Source organism: Saimiri boliviensis, chromosome 4 (genome assembly GCF_048565385.1).
Source record: "Saimiri boliviensis isolate mSaiBol1 chromosome 4, mSaiBol1.pri, whole genome shotgun sequence".
Taxonomy (NCBI): domain Eukaryota; kingdom Metazoa; phylum Chordata; class Mammalia; order Primates; family Cebidae; genus Saimiri; species Saimiri boliviensis.
The window spans coordinates 135,308,760-135,326,616 of record NC_133452.1 but is presented as its reverse complement, the minus strand read 5'-3'; the positions used below and the strand labels follow the sequence as shown (position 1 = coordinate 135,326,616).

General features: G+C 41.0%; 1 pseudogene; it reads right to left on the bottom strand.

Moving 5' to 3' along the window:
- Positions 1-15,614: 15,614 nt before the first annotated feature.
- Positions 15,615-17,559, bottom strand: LOC101029780 (WW domain-binding protein 11 pseudogene; annotated as a pseudogene).
- Positions 17,560-17,857: the final 298 nt, after the last annotated feature.

Here is a 17,857-nt window from a genome sequence, read left to right as displayed (position 1 = left end):
CAGGTGCTCTATAAGGGGAAAGGTGCATTTCTTTACTTTTGTTCTCCAACTCTTACTGACACAGTTTTCATAGCATGGTTTTAGTGAAGGCACCAGACAATTCCTCTATCCTAAGGTTCTGAGAGATTCTGAGTCCTGGATGGGGCAGTTGCTTTTCAGTGCCCTAGGGAAGGTCTACCCAACCTCTTTCCTGCTCACCTCCCCTCAATTCCTCTCTTTCAGCACAAGGGCCTCCTGGTAGGTCCTTATGCTGTTCTGCTGCCTGGAAGGGCCTCTGCATATCTGTGAGCTTTGTTTCTCTTTCTAATCTTTGCCCCAGGATCACCTTCCAGAGAAGCTTCTGCTGATCATCCTAGTAACATTTCATTCATCACATGCTGAGTGTCTATGCAACGTACTTGCTTGCTCTTGCAGGAATCCTTCTATGGGAATGGAAGATTTATTGGGATTTTATTCTCCTCACAATGTTGTTCACTAACTTCTTCAGCTCCTGGAACAGGGTTAGACACAGATGAGTCACTTGAGTAGGGTGCCTATGGAGAGCTTCATATGCAGTTACACTTGGGGAAGTGCTGGTGACCTCTTCATGGAAGCAATCTTTGCTTCTGAATCATAGAAGCTTCTGGAACAAAGCTTGTTCCACAAACTGATTTTAAAAAAAAAAAAAGGCATCTTGGTTTCCCGAGGGAGACAAGCACCTGAACCCTGGGCTACATCCACAGCAGGAGCAGACACTCAGCTCCACATTACCAATTACAGGTCTTTCTTTGTAGAATCATGCAGGGAGGGTGACCAACTTACCCTGCTTTTCCTGGAACTTTTCCAGTTTTAGCTCTGAACATTGATTGTCCTGAAAATCCTCATAGACCTAGGAAAACCAAAGTGGTTGATCACCCAACTTGAAAGTTAAACAGGAGAAGGTCAGTACCCCTTCTGGAATCCCACAGCTTGATCAAACACAGTGGTCTGAAGAGTTTATGCTGAGACTGTGAGAGCTGACCTCTTGGGGGCAAATCCCAGCTCTTTTTCATAGTAGCTGGCTCTTTTCTGTCTCAGTATCCTTATCTAAGGGTTGTTGCTATGGGATGATTTGCCTTCTTCTAAATTCATCTGTTGAACTATCCCAGTACCTGAGAATGTGGCTGAATTTGGAGATAGGGACATTAAAGGGGCAATTGTGTTTAGACGGCTCAGATTAAGGTAGGCCCTAATCCAATTGGACTAGTGCCTTTATAAGTAGAGGAGATTAGAACACAGACACCTGCAGAGGGATGACCATGTGAGGACACAGGGAGAAGGCAGCCATCTACAAGCCAAGGAGAGAGGCTTTGGAAAGAAATAACCCTGCCGATCTGTTGATCTCAGACTTCCATCCTCCTAGAACTGAGAGAATAAACTTCTGTTGTTTAAGCCACTCAGTTGGTGATCTCTGTCATGGGAGCCTGAACTGAAGATCACATTTACAATGAAACTTTAGAGACAGAATTGTGAAAAGTCTCAGAACAGTGAGATCTACCTGGTCCTACAACCCTGAGCTGCTGAAGCTTCACTTCTGAATCACAGAAGGTTCTAGAACAACTTGTTCCACAAACTGATAAAAGCCTGTAAGATGCCTGGAAATATTCCACAGGTAACCTTGTGACCTGCAGTCACATATTAGTGCATCTTGGGGTTTCAGGAGAATGCTATGGACCAGTGCCAAGTGAGCTCAGTGTTTGAATCTTCCCTCCTTGCCAGGATGATGGTGTTCCCTAAGGTCAGTGGCTCAGTTGAAATGGAAGGATACAGCCTCAGACCATCTTTCTGTGTGTTTATTGCCTAGGCTCTCTTATCTGAGGCTAGGGGAGGACTGCAGATCTGGCTCAGATCTAATCTGGTCATAGGATGAGTCTTGGGACTTGGTAACATTGGTGCCCTTGGAAACATCAGGGTGACTTGTGGTTCTATGCCTGGGCTAGGGTGTCAGAACTCGTGATGATGACAGAAGAGAAGCTGCAAACAGGGCTCCGTGGCCCATCCCTGGCCACCAGGGCACCAAGCAGGAGTGGTTGAGCTCTGGTCCCCAACAAGAAGAGATTTATAGATAAAATAGTTTCAGGAAGAGAGGTGACTTCCCCTTCAGCAAAGAGAAAATATCTACTTTGGAGGCAGCATGAGGCTTCAGGGACAGAGCCAGGTTTCCCATTCCTGGGCTCACTGAGACCCAGCTTATCCCCAGAGACTACTAGTGAGGCCAGAGACTAAGCAGCACTTTCTTTATCATCACAAAGGAGGTGGACACAGATCTCCTGTGGTGGGAAGGCCTCACTGCCTGTTGCAGCCCTAGCACTGGTCACAGAGAGATCCTAGCACCTGGCAATGTCATTTCCAAGTCAGGTCATGAGCCAGGCCCCCCAAGAAGCATAAATGACAAACAGATTGGATCTTGGGATTCAGGGAGCTAGCTCTAATGGAAATGTTCAGGTTGGTGCAGCCAAAATAGCCAAGTAACTTTGCATTAGAATTGAAGTACTTGCTCTGTTTCTGAGGTGAGAGTCCACTCTTCCCACTTAATCTTTATTTGAGATGAAATTTATATAACACAAATTAATTAATTTAAAGTACACGGTTCTGCCTCATTTAGCACATTTATAATGTTGTGCAACCATCACATCTATCTAGTTCCAAAATAATTACATACTTCCATAAGAAAGCCCCGTACCTGTTAGCAGTTACTCCCTTTTTCTTCCTCCTCCCAGCTCTTGGCAACCCCATCTACTTTCCATTTCTGCACATTCACCTATTCTGGACATGTGCTATGAGTGGAATCAGACTCTCTGTGATCTTTTTGTCTGTTTCTTTCACTCAGCCTCATGTTTTCATGGCTTAGTCACAGGGTAGCATGCATCAGAACTTCATTCCTTATGTTAGATAAGAACTAAATATGAATATAGAAGCTGTGAAATCAAAAGAACCAAAAGGATCTTCCTAGAAGTCATAGACTACACCTCAGTAACACAGTGGCTCAAATCCTACCTTTAACAAAATAACGCATCCTCTGCCCATCCACACAGCTGGGGCATCTTTGAACAAGGAACTAGAGCACAGTAGTGGCTCACCTGCTGGGAGTATCCTGGAACCCCAAACCCTGCTTTCTTCAGGAACGTGGTTTCAGTCCTGTCCTCATTTCACTGAGAAATGCACCTTCCCCAGTAAAAAATCATGTTTCAAATTCCAGGAAAATATGTCTCTGAGTTAAAATGGTTTGAAAATGAAAGAAGGTAGAGAGATCTTTTCTCATACCTGGGAAGTCTTGGATAGAATTGGTACCGCAGAGGCCAATGTTCCGAGAGATGAAAGTTCTGCCCACGGGTCAGGAAGAACTCTAACACCGTCTGGGTCTTGTCAAGGGGTTATCAATTTCCCTGTGTTTGTTGAGGTCTTCCTGTACTGGGGCAAATTTCTTATGAGGGCCCAAGCCTTTATCTGAAACATTGTATCTCAGCATCTCTTGATCTACCCCATCAAATCTGACTATTTAATTACTCCATTCTGAACAATAGCTCCGCCACTCCAAAAACAGGACGATCTTTCAAAGAAGTTGTCAGCTGCCTCCCTGTGTGAATCTCCTACACTGACATGCAGTGTAGCCCAGCCCATCTGAGAAAGGCAGAAGAGGGAACTCTGGTGGACATTTTGTCAGTAAGTTTGAACATGCCAGGAACTTGAATGTGCTCCTTTCATTTTGCTGGGAACTGAATTGCATTTTATTTGCAAAAGATATTATTACAATCAATCTTGTAAATCTGTCTCAGAATCTTCAACTGGATTCAAGCCTAGGGAGAATTGGTTGTGCTTTGATGGAACTGGCATTATATGCCCTGGTTTACCCAACCACCAACTTGCTTTTTTTTTTTTTCCTGAGACAGAGTTTCCCTCTTGTTGCCCAGGCTGGAGTGCAATGGCATGATCTTGGCTCACCACAACCTCCACCTCCTGAGTTAAAGCAATTCTACTGCCTGAGCCTCCCAAGTAGCTGAGATTACAGGCATGCACCACCACGTCTAGCTAATTTTATATTTTTAGTAGAGATGCAGTTTCTCTATGTTGGTCAGGCTGGTCTCAAACTTCTGACCTCAGGTGATCTGCCTGCCTTGGTTTCCCAAAGTGTTGGGATTGCAGGTATGAGCCACCACGCCTGACTTTGGCTTGCTTTTATGAGGCAAGAAAAGACATACTTTCTTTTCCATTGATTTCAATAAATAAGTCAATCAATTAAAACATTTTGATTACATCTCTCTGAATCAACTGAGAGACAAATTGAGAATTAAGTAAAAACAATGCCCAATAACATACTATCTTTATTACTCCCTTCCATAATGACCTGGGAAGCAGTTTGTGACCCCAGAGCACTAGCTTATATATTATTCTCCCCAACAATTGAATTTATTCCTCAAAATAATAGGCACAGGCACCATGGTCAAGACCTGTCTCCTGAAGCTTATCACTTAGTGGAGCGAACCCATGAGTATGTTTCCTCCATGCAGACAGTCAGATTCCAGAGAGAAAGGAGGAAAAAGCCTTCAAATGCCATGTTCAGCACCTTCTTCTGGATTCCTAGTCACCAAAGTCACTTGTGGCTGATGCTGGTCAGAGAAGCCCTTCCAAATGGGATCAGGGGTATAGGAAATATGAGCTTCTCACACTCCTAAAGGATCAGAGATGGGGCCCTGTGTCTCTTACCTTCCTTAAGTATAAAGTACATACTCACTACGATCTGTTTTTACAACGTTTTCATCATTCCTTATGCAATGTGTTGGGAAGTGATCCTTTCTGATCTATATTTTGGAAGAGTATGTGTAGAATTGTATTCTTTCTTTCTTTAAATTTTTGGTAGAATTCATCAGTAGAGACAACTGGGCCTGGGCCTTTTTCTGTGGGAAGATTTGCAATGACAATTTTAATATCTTTACTTTTTTTATTGCATTTAAGGTTTGGGGGTACATGTGAAGAACATGCAAGATTGTTGCATAGGTACACACATGGCAGTGTTATTTGTTGCCTTCCTCCCTGTCACCTATATCTGGCATTTCTCCCCCATGTTATCTCTCCGCAACTCCCCACCCTCTGCTGTCCCTCCCCTATTTCCCCAAAACAGACACCAGTGTGTGATGCTCCCATCCCTGTGTCCATGTGTTCTCAATGTTCAACATCCACCTGTGAGTGAGAACATGTGGTGTTTGATTTTCTGTTCTGGTATCAGTTTGCTGAGAATGATGATTTCCAGGTTCATCCATGTCCCTACAAAGGACACGAACTCATCGTTTTTGATGGCTGCATAATATGCCAAGGTGCATATGTGCCACATTCTCACTGTCCAGTCTATCATTGATGGACATTTGGGTTGGTTCCATATATTTGCTATTGTAAACAGTGCTGCAATGAATATTCGTGTGCATGTGTCCTTATAGTAGAATGATTTATAATCCTTTGGATGTATACTCAGTAATGGGATTGCTGGGTCAAATGGAATTTCTATGTACAGGTCCTTGTGGAATCACCACACTGTCTTCCACAATGGCTGAACTAATTTACACTCCCACCAACAGTATAAAAGTGTTCCTATTTCTCCACATCCTCTCCAGCATCTGTTGTCTCCAGATTATTTAATGATTGCCGTTCTAAGTGGCATGAGATGGTATCTCAATGTAGTTTTGATTTGCATTTCTCTGATGAGCAGTGATGATGAGTATTTTTCATATGTTTCTTGACCTCATGTATGTCTTCTTTTGTAGTGTCTGTTTATATCCTTCACCTACTTTTAAATGGGCTTGTTTTTTCCTATAAATCTGTTTTAGTTCTTTGTGGATTCTGGATATCAGCCCTTTGTCAGATGCGTAGATTGCAAAAATTATTTCCCATTCTGTTGGTTGCCGATTCACTCTAATGACTATTTCTTTTGCCATGCTGAAGCTGTGGAGTTTCATGAGGTCCCATGCATCTATTTTGACTTTTGTTGTCAATGCTTTTACTGTTTTGGTCATGAAGTCCTTGCCTACGCCTATGTCCTGAATGATATTGCCTAGGTTTTCTTCCAGAGTTTTTATGATGTTAGGTGTTGTGTTTAAGTATTTAATACATCTGGAGTTAATTTTAGTGTAAGGTATCAGGAAGGGGTCCAGTTTCTGCTTTCTGCACATGACTAGCCAGTTTCCCCAACACCGTTTATTAAACAGGGAAGTCTTTCCCCATTCCTTGTTTTTGTCAAAATTGTCAAAGATTGGATGGTTGTACATGTGTAGTGTTGACTCCAAAAACTGTTCTGTTCCATTGGTCTATATCTCTGTTTTGGTACCAGTACCATGCTGTTTTGATTACTGTAGCCTTGTAGTATAGTTTGAAATCTGGTAGTGTGATGCCTCCCGCTTTGTTCTTTGTGCTTAGAATTGACTTGGCTATGTGGGCTCCCTTTTGGTTCCATATGAAGTTTAAGGTGGTTTTTCCAGTGCTGTGAAGAAGGTCATTGGTAGTTTGATGGGGATAGCTTTGCATCTGTAAATTACTTTGGGCAGTATGGCCATTTTCACAATATGGGTTCTTCCTAACCATGAACATGGAATGTTTCTCCATCTGTTTGTGTCCTCTTTTATTTCTTTGAGCAGTGGCTTGTAGTTCTCCTTAAAGAGGTCCTTTACGTTCCTTGTTAGTTGTATTCCTAGGTATTTTATTCTCTTTGTAGCAATTGTGAATGGCAGTTCATTCTTGATTTGGCTCTCTTTACGTATGTTATTGGTGTATAGTAATGCTTGTGATTTTTGCACATTGATTTTGTATCCTGAGACTTTGCTGAAGTTGCTTATTTTTTTCAGATTTTGGGCTGAAACGATGGGGTCTTCTAGATATACAATCATGTCATCTGCGAATAGAGACAATTTGACTTCCTTCTTTCCTATTTGAATATGCTTTATTTCTTTTTCTTGCTTGATTTCTCTGGCTAGAACTTCCAATACTATATTAAATAGGAGCGATGAGAGAGGGTATCCTTGTCTAGAGCCAGATTTCAAAGGGAATGTTTCCAGTTTTTGCTCATTCAGTATGATATTGGCTGTTGGTTTGTCGTAAATAGCTTTTATTATTTTGAGATATGTTTCATCAATGCCTAGTTTATTGAGGGCTTTTAACGTAAAGGGCTATTGAATTTTGTCAAAGGCTTTCTCTGTGTGAATTGAGATATTCATGTGGTTTTTGCCTTTGGTTCTGTTTATTTGGCGAATTATTTTTATGGACTTGCATAGGTTAAACCAGCCTTCCATCCCTGGGATGACCTACTTGATCATGGTGGATAAGATTTTTGATGTGCTGTGGCAATCGGGTTGCCAGTATTTTATTGAAGATTTTTATATCTATGTTCATCATGGATATTGGCCTGAAGTTTTCTTTTCTTATTGAGTCTCTGCCAGGTTTTAGTATCAGGATGATGTTGTCCTTATCAAAAGATTTGAGAAGGATTCCTTCTTTTTGGATAATTTGGAATAGTTTCAAAAGGAATGGTACCAGCTCTGCTTTGGTTGTCTGGTAGAATTTGGCTGTGAATTCTGGGCTTTTTTTGGGTGGTAGGCTCTTAATTGCTGCCTCAACTTCTGCCCTTGCTATTGGTCTATTTAGGGTTTTGACTTCTTCCTGATTTAGGCTTGGGAGGATGCAAGTGTCTGGGAATTTATTCATTTCTTCTGGGTTTACTGTTTTACGTGCATAGAGTTGTTTGTAATGATTTCTGATGATGGTTTGTATTACTGTGGAACCTGTGGTGATATCCCCTTTATCGTTTTTTGTTACATCCATTTGATTCTTCTCTCTTTTCTTTTTTATTAATCTGGCTAGTGGTCTGTCTACATTTTGATCTTTTCAAAAAACCAGCTCCTAGATTCATTGATTTTTTGAAGAGTTTTTTGTGTCTCTATCTTCTTCAGTTCTGCTATGATCTTAGTTATTTCTTGTCTTCTGGTAGGTTTTGAGTTTTTTAAATCTTGCTCCTTTAGCTCTTTCAATTTTGATGATAGGGTGTCAATTTTAGATCTTTCCTTGCTTCTCATGTGGGTATTTATTGCTTTATATTTTCCTCTAGAGACTGCTTTAAATGTGTCCCAGAGATTCCTGTACATTGTGTCTTCATTCTTGTTGGTTTTGAAGAACATCTTTATTTCTGCCTTCATTTCATTGTTTATCCAGTCAACATTCAAGAGCCAGTTGTTCAGTTTCCATGAAGCTGTGATGTTCTGTGTTGGTTTCTAAATTCTGAGTTCCTGTTTTTGCCCATTCAGTATGATATCGACTATTGGTTCGTCGTAAATAGCTTTTATTATTTTGAGATACGTTCCTTCAATACCCAGTTTATTGACAGTTTTTTAGCATAAAAGGCTGTTGAATTTTATCAAAGGCCTTCTCTGCATCAATTAAGATAATCATGTGGTTTTTGTCTTTGGTTTCGTTTATGTGGTGAATTACGTTTATAGATTTGTGTATGTTGAACCAGCCTTGCATCCCTGGGATGAAGCCTTCCTCATCATGGTGGATTAGCTTTTTGATGTGCTGTTGCAATTGGCTTGCCAGTATTTTATTGAAGATTTTCCATCTATGTTCATCATGGATATTGGCCTGAAGTTTTCTTTTCTTGTGGAGTCTCTGCCCAGTTTTCATATCAGGATAATGTTTGTCTCATAAAATGATTGGGGAAGCCTTCCCTCTTTTTGGATTATTTGGAATGGTTACAGAAGGAATGGTACCAGCTTCTCTTTGTATGTCTGGTAAAATTCGGCTGTGAACCCATCTGGACCTAGGCCTTTTTTCAGTGATAGGCTCTTTAATTGCTGCCTCAACTTCAGACCTTGTTATTGGCCTATTAAGGGTTTCAACTTCTTCCAGGTTTAGGCTTGGGAGGAGGCAAGTGTCCAGGAATGTATCCATTTCTTCCAGGTTTACCAGTTTATGTGCATAGACTTGTTTGTAATAATCTCTTATGATGGCTTGAATTTCTGTGGAATCTGTGGTGATATCCCCTTTATTGTTTTTTATTGCATCTATTTGGTTATTCTCTTTATTATTATTATTGTTAATGTGACTAGTGGTCTATCTACTTTGTTGATCTTTTCGAAAAACCAGCTCCTAGATTTATTGATTTTTTGAAGGGTTTTTTTCTTTTGTTTTTGTCTCTATCTCCTTCAGTTCTGGTCTGATCTTAGTTATTTCTTGTCTTCTGCTAGGTTTTGAGTTTTTTCTTTTTTTATCTTGCTCCTTTGGCTTTATCAATTTTGATGATAGGGTGTCAATTTTCGATCTCTTCTTGTTTCTCATGTGGGCACTTATTGCTATATATTTTTCTCTAGAGACTGTTGTAAATGTGTCCCAGAGATTCTGATTTGTTTTGTCTTCATTCTCGTTCGTTTCCAAGAACATCTTTATTTCTGCCTTCATTTCATTGTTTATCCAGTCAACAATCAAGAGCCAGTTGTTCAGTTTTCATGAAGCTCTGCAGTTCTGAGTTAGTTTCTGCTTTCTGAGTTCTAACTCGATTGCACTGTGGGCTGAGAGACTGTTATGATTTCCAATCTTTTGCATTTGCTGAGGAGTGATTTGCTTCCAATTACGTGGTCAATTTTAGCATAGGTGTAATGTGGTGCTGAGAAGAACGTATATTCTGTGTATTTGGGGTGGAGAGTTCTGTAAATGTCTATTAGGTTTGCTTGTTCCAGGTCTGAGCTCAAGTCCTGGATATTCTTGTTAATTTTCTGCCTTGTTGATCTGTCTAATATTGACAATGGGGTGTTAAAGTATCCCACTATTATTGTGTGGGAGTTGAAGTCTCCTTGTAAGTCATTAAGAACTTGCTTTATGTATCTGGGTGCTCCTGTATTGGGTGCATATATATTTAAGATTGTTAGCTCTTCTTGTTGCATTGATCCTTTTACCATTATGTAATGTCCTTCTTTGTCTCTTTTGATCTTTGATGCTTTAAAATCTATTTTATCAGAGATGAGAATTGCAACTCCTGATTTTTTTTGCTCTCCATTTGCTTAGCAAATCTTCTTCCATCCCTTTATTTAGAGCCTTTGTGTATCCTTGCATGTGAGATGGGTTTCCTGTATACAGCACACCAATGGATTTTGGCTTTTTATCCAATTTGCTGATCTGTGTCTTTTGATTGGGGTATTTAGTCCATTTACATGTAGGGTTAATATTGTTATGTGTGAATTTGATACTGGCATTTTGACGCTAGCTGGCTGTTTTGCCTATTAATTGATGCAGATTCCTGATGGTGTTGATGCTCTTTACCATTTGGTATGTTTTTGGAGTGGCTGGTACTGGTTGTTCCTTCATATGTGTAGAGCTTCTTTCAGGAGCTCTTGTAAAGCAGGCCTAGTGGTGATGAAATCTCTGAGTATTTGTTTGTTCACAAAGGATTTTATTTTTCCTTCACTTATGAAGCTCAGTTTGGCTGGATATGTGATTCTGGGTTGAAAGTTCTTTCCTTTAAGGATGTTGAATATTGGCCCTCACTCTCTTCTGTCTTGTAGGGTTTCTGCTGAGAGATCTGCTGTGAGTCTGAGGGGCTTCCTTTTGTGGGTAACCTGACCTTTCTCTGGCTGTACTTAGTATTTCCTCCTGCATTTCAACCCTGGTGAATCTGACGATTATGTGCCTTGGGTTTGCTCTTCTTGAGGAATATCTTTGTGGTGTTCTCTGTATTTCCTGGACTTCAATATTGGCCTGCCCTGCTAGGTTGAAGAAGTTTTCATGAATAATATCCTCAAGAGTATTTTCCAGCTTGGATTTATTCTCTTTGTCACATTCAGGTTTACCTATCAAACATAGACTAGGTCTTTTCACATAGTCCCAGATTTCTTGGAGGCTGTGTTCATTCCTTTTTACCCTTTTTTCTATTCTTGCCTTCTCATTTTATTTCATTGAGTTGATCTTCGACCTCTGATATCCTTTATTCTGCTTGGTCAATTCGGCCATTGAAAGTTGTGCATGGTTGGCAAAGTTTTCATGTTGTGTTTTTCAGGTCCATCAATTCATTTATATTCTTCTCTAAGTTGTCCATTCTCGTTAGCATTTCGTCACTTCTTTTTTCAAGTTCTTAGTTTCTTTGCCTTGGGTTAGAATATGTTCTTTTAGCTTACAGAAGTTTCTTATTACCCACCTTCTGAAGTCTGATTCTGTCATTTCAGCACACTCCTTCTCCATCTAGTCTTGTTCCCTTGCTGGTGAGGAGTTGTGATCCCTTTTAGGAGGAGAAGTGTTCTGGTTTTGGGTGTTTTCATCCTTTTTGTGATGTTTTCTTCCCCTCTTTGTGCATTTAGTCACCTATTGTCTTTGTAGTTGCTGACTTTCAGATTGGGTCTCTGGGTGAACTTCCAGTTTTTGGATGACAAAGTTATTTCTGTTTCTTAGTTTTTCTTCTTACAGGCTGGCCCCTCTACTGTAGGACTACTGAGGTCCACCCCAGGCCCTTCTTGGCTGGGGATCACCTGCAGCAGTTGCAGAATAGTAAGGGTTGCTACCAGTTTATTCTTCTGCTATCCTTGTCCCAGAAGGATACCTGCCAAATGTCAGTGTGATCTCTCCTTTATGAGGTGACTCTTTGAACATATGGGGGTTAGGGAGCTGCTTGAGGAGACAGTCTGTCCTTTATTAGAGCTCAAGTGCTGAGCTGTGAGCACTGTTGTTCATTGAGAGTTGTTGGACAGGTACGTTTAGGTCTGCTGCAGCAGAACTCATAATCTCCTTTTTTTTTTCCCCCAGGTGCTCTGTCCCAGGGAGTTAGGGCTTTATTTATGAGTTTCTGTTTTACTGCTGCCTTTTTCTTTCAGGGCTGCTCTTACCAGCAAGGAGGCAGCCTAGTCACTGTCTGCCTGCAGATGCTTTGCTGAGCTGCCGTGGGCTCTGCCCAGCTGCCGTGTGATCTTCCCTGCAGTTCTGTTTATATGGGTGTAGTTAGAACTACCTCGGCAATGGTGGCCTGCCTCTGTAATGGCGAACTCTCTCTGTAATGGCAGGTTGCCTCAGCTATGGTGGGTCACCTCAACAATGGCAGACTACCTCCATAGTGTTGGAGTTTCTCAGTAATGGCAGACACCCCTCCCCCACAGAACTGGACCATCCCGGGTTAAGCTATTCTTGCTGTGAAACTCTCAACCCAGAGTGTTTTCAATTGCTGTTTATTGGGGGAGGGGTGGGGTGGGTCCATCCGAGCCTGAACCCCTGACTCCCTGACTCAGTCTTTTTTTTTTTTTTAGTTGTACCATCGACTCTCTCCCAGGTGTTCTAGTCACCTGTTGAAAAGGCACCGGGATCTGTGTGATTTCTCATGCGGCAACTCACTGCACTGGCTGAAACAGCAGCGCTGAGATTTCTGGCGGGTTTTTTTTGCCCAGGAATCTCCTGGCCTGGCTTCCTGTTTCAGTTCCTTTTTAAATCAGATGAATGGGCAATCTGCCTTCCCTGGTCTCCAATTGCCAGCTAAAAGGGCACCCGGACCAGTGTATTTTGTATGGAGAACCGCTTCACTAGGGTGCCTGCAAAGTAGCTGCACCAGCCAGAACAGCTGCGCTGGCCAAAACAGCCATGCTGGCGACCCGTGGGGCTCCTCTGACTAGGAATCTCCTGGTCTGTGGGCAACAAAAATCCATCTGGAAATGAGCATCCACTCACCCTCTGAGCTTTCACTGGGAGCTGCAATTCTCCATAGTAGAGTTTTTTTATAACAACCAAAGACTAGAAACAACTCAAATGTCCACCAATGAATGAATGCATAAACAAATTGTGGTATATTCATACAATGAAATACTGTTATCAATAAAAAGAAGCAAATTACTAGTATGGGAAACACTATGGACAAATCTCAATAGGAAGAGGGCAAAAGAAGTCAAGAACAAAGAGTATCTACTATATGATTTAATTTATGTAACATTCTTACAACGGAAAAAACAAATCTATCATGATAAAAACCAGAGAATTGATTGTATAGGACAGAGCAAATGAGAATGTTGTAGGGTAGTGAAAATGCATGCTCTGTATGTTGAATGGGGTGATGATTATTTATGTATATGCACTGTCAAAACTTATTGAAGAATATTCTTAAAGTGTGTACATCTTATTGCATGTAAACTGTACTTCAAGGAAGTTGATTTTAAAAATAGAAATGAACTATTTATACACACAACAATATAGATGAATCATAAAAAATTTATTCCTCATGAAAGAATCTTAACTCAAAGGAATACAAATTGTATAATTTTATTTGTATGAAGTACTAGAAGAGACAAAACTGAATGATGGTAATCAAAATCTTAATAGCAGCTGGCTCTGGGAAGAAATAACAGGAATGGCTCTTGGGGAAAGAGAAAGGGGAAAGAGGCAAGGGAAAGGTTGTAGGGTCATGGAAATACTCCATATTTTGATTGAAGTCATCAAAATTTCTCAAACATGTATTTCAAATCTGTGCACTTTATTGTGTGTAAAATGTACCCTAATTTTAACAAGTAGAGAAGAAAGAAATAATGAAGTCTTGAATGGGTTCAAATGAGGCTTGAGAAAAAAGAATGATATACACTCAAGAGAGTTGGCAATGGAAAAACAATACCTTTGTGCTCCCCAGTGACATAGAGGAGCAGTAATTGACCTTTTTACTTCCCATAGGGAGTACCATTGCTTGAATGTTTCCTCTGAATGTTTTCCCTCATTCTTAACCATCATTAGCATCAGTGGCTAATTAATTGTCTGTGGGCTGTGAAGCTCTGGAGTCGTGGGAGAATTAATGAGCCATTTCCCTCCATGGGATGGGAGTCTTGAGACCCCTCCTACCAACACTTCATCATGTTTTTCTTTCTATCTCTAGTACTACTAAAAAAAAAAAAAAAAAAAGTAGTTACCCTACTAGGCTGAGGGGGATAGGCTATGAGCAAAGAGCAACCTCCAGCTTCTAAGTCCAGGAGAAGGATGGTGGTAAGATATGCTTACTGCCTGACTCTAGAGCCAGACCACCTGGGTGAAAGTATCACCTCTGGTTATATAATTCTGAGTAAATTATTTAATCTATCTATGTTTCAGCTTCCTCATCTGAAAACAAAGGTAGAATATAGAAATAATATTCAAGTCATACAGGTATTGTAAAGTACTTTGAAAAGTGCGGCAGCAGCATTAGCAGTCAACATTACTACCTAAGCCCCAACCTCTCGTCCTTTCAAAGTAACCCCCCTTACTTTGGTCATAGTTCTTATTGTGAGGATCGAGTAGAGGCTCACTCAGTCCAGTAGCTCCTGGTCATGATGAGGTTCTCATGGCAAGGTAATAAGGAGATTTTGACTTGATTATAAGTTTATTATTCTATAGCTCATCAATATCCACATGTCTCCACTAATGGAGCCACTAGGAGCCTTACATTTGGAACTGAGCAGGAATTAGAGTCCAGATCTGATCCTTATTGTCCAGGTAACCTTCAGCAAGTTACTTAACCACTCTGTGACTGTTTATTCTTCTGTAAAGAGAAGGTAAAGCTAACTACCTTGAAGAGTTGTTGTTTGAGAGCCAGATATTCAGGAAACGTTTTGCACAACACGTGGTATATAGGAAGCACTCAACAGATCATAACTGTAAAGTATTAACATGGTTATGACTAATAATTTGGAGAGAAGAGTTGATATCTCATTCTCTTGTAGCACTCAGTACATAACTAGGTCTTTAGTGATCAATAAAGAAATAAATATATTCATGAATATAAAATTAATAGGAAGAGAGTAAAGTTGTACAGGACTTTTGTTGGTGTCCAAGAAAAATTTTAAAAGACCAGGAGAAAGAGAGTGAAATAAAGGTATGCTCTAAAACACATAACAAGAGAGAACAGAGAGTCAAAGAATTACATAAATTGAAGAGATTGAGAAATGACATAGAGTTACGCAATGAATTATCAAGGTTATAAAAGTGTAAGTGAGGGGTTAGAAGGATAGTTGACAGATGTATAAGAAGCAGTTGGCTATTTTTAACAACACAAAGAGTGTCATGGTTTTTTGTTTGTTTGTTTGTTTGGTGTAGAACATTTATTTATTTTTCCCATGAATCACTCAAAGTTTAGATCAGTGGGAAATAATTTTAATCAAAGAATTGTACATTGTCTTCCCACATATCCTGCCTTGTCTTAGGAAATGACACTGTGATCCATTTCATCACAAGTAAAATATTACAAAATATTTACAGGAAAATATTAAAAATAACTCAAACACAAAAGGCAAGATGAAATCAACTGTTTTTGTCAGAAATCTCTACTCCAGTGCTGACAGCACACAAGAAGAGAGTCAAAACAAAATAAGCAACTAAGACCCCTCTGATCACAAATTTCCAAAGAACTGGTGAAGAAACAGGATGACAATGGTGGTGTGAAAAGGAATAATGTTAGCAACACTGCTTCAATAACTGATCTATTCTGAATGAAATACTCTCTTTTATGTGCAGTAAATTCTGGATAAAGCTAAATTTTAGGATATTCCTTGAACTGAAATTGGAAAATACCCTGACAATGGAAGCAGCTCTTTCATCTAGGTTTAATAAGAGCCTCTTTCTCCATGGGCCACTATTATGAACAGAAGCCTGTTCTGGCATCAAAAGCTGTCACAGTAGCCCTTCCATCTCTTTCATGAAAGCCTCATAGACATCATCCTTAGTTTACTGAGACAGGAACAAAAGGACCAGATTTGGGTGCTGCTTTGACAAGAGACACAGCAGAATCATTCTCTGACTTTCTTTGGGGAGCAGCAGTAGCCCCTTTATTCTCCCAACGTCCTCAGTGCAGTGGGCACAAATCGAGTAATCTCTGCCTTGGAATTAGTGATCTGTGGCTTGGCACTGATGGTTGCTGTGGCTTTCTTCTCAATGGTGGCTGCACTCTTATCATCCACCTTGGGTGGCTGAATCAAGTTGGGTGGGGCACTTAAAACCCCAGGGTTCAGCAAGGGAACTGGTGGGAAAAGCCCAAGGTGGGGCAGGTCCAAGGGGGGGCACCAAAGGTGGGATCATCATGCCAAGATGAGGTGGAGGAATACCTGGATGTGCAGGAGGAGGTAGCCTTGGTGGGGGTCCCTGAGGAGGAGGACCAGGAGGTAGACCTGGACGTGGACCTGGGGGAGGGCCAGGGGTTTGGCCTGGTGGTGCTCCTGGATGTAAAAGGTGGGGTAAAGGCCCTTGGAGTCCTGGCATTCCAAGTGGTATCAGGAATGGAGGAGCTCCAGGAGTTGGACCAGGAGGAAGGCCCATAGGTGGCCCAGGAGGCCGTAATGGTGGAACAGGTGGTGGTCCAAGAGGTGGTGGTCCTGGCATGGGAGGTGCTTGTATCTGAGAAGGAAGAACAGACTGAGGGGGAGCCTGCTTCTGTGAAGAAGCAATGGATGTGCCATCGGAATGGGATTCCTCTTTATGTTGTTTTGTGATTGCTTTTCTGTTTGAGTCATCAGAATCATCTTCATCATCATCTTCTGAAAATTCCTCTACTTCCAGTTCCTCCTCAGGGATTTCTTGACCTGCCATACGAAGCATCATGGCTTGAAGAGGAGTCAGTTCCTTCATATTCTTCTTTTTCTTCCTTGATTTTCCAGGCATATCTGCAAACCGTACACTCAGATCTGAGTTCTTTTCTTCATTGTTGTCTCTCTCACCATCATCACAGTGCACAAATTCATCTCCTTCACTTCCTCCATCTGATTTTTCAGTGTCACTGTCATCACTACTGTCATCATGCTTACCTTGATCCATGTCCTCAGGATAGCCATCATCTTCACTGGTGCTAGAAACATCATCATTATGACCTCTCTGGGCAAGTTCAAGACTATAGAATATGTATTCATCTCGCCAACGGCAGGGAAGATCTAGAGCAAAGCCAATTTTATGGCCATACATCTGCACCACTTGAGGAGGAGGTGAACCAGGAGGAGGGCCAGAAGATTTTCTGCCAGGGGGTAAACATGGAACACCACATCCAAGAAGAGGAAGGATAGAAACTGCCCAAGTTGGAGGTCCATAGGCTGAGGTTTTCTTAAGGAAGGAGGGTGGCTGGGCATCAGAAAGTGGAATGTCCTGGATCAAAATGTTGGAAGGTGCATATGGCATATCTGGCAAAGGAATACTCTCCACTTCCACATGCTAAGCATTCTTGACAGCATCAAAATGCTGGCTAAGTCGAGCCCTCTTCTTCTCATACTTTACTTCTATCTTGCTCAATTTTTTGTAAATATCTGGATTCTCTTTTTCATAGAGTCGTAGAATACATTCAGAGGTTTCACACAGCTTTTTATGCTTGTCTTTCAGTACTTTCTCATTTAATTGTAGCTGTTGCACTGGGTTGAACTCTATTTCATCCAATTTCTCCATGTCTTGGATAATCTGTTTTGGATCCTTCATCTTTAAAACTGCAGCTTGAACTATCATGCACTATTTTTTGTTCTTTAATTCTCTCCCCCGGACTTCCTTTCAGGCTTGGTCTGTGGGGTTCACAAATTTTCCACTCATGGTGGATGATGTAGCTGTCTGTTCCATGTTGACAATCTGTATGGTTTACTTGTTCCTTAAAAAAAGAAAAACACTTCTGTTGTGCCCCCAGGACTGTGAGAAGCAGGGTGGGAGTGATTTCTGACCTCTTTTACTTGGTAAGGGCCTTCAACTCAGCCTCTCTGTCAACCCCTCAGCTACTGCCATCTTGAAACCTCACGCCCCTCCACAATCCTTACATCATTTTCCATCAAGAGTGTCATGTTATATGAATGTTATCATTCATAGGAATGATTTGGTAAAAATAATAATCAAAATAGTCATTGCCTCTTCAGGAGTAGGTAGT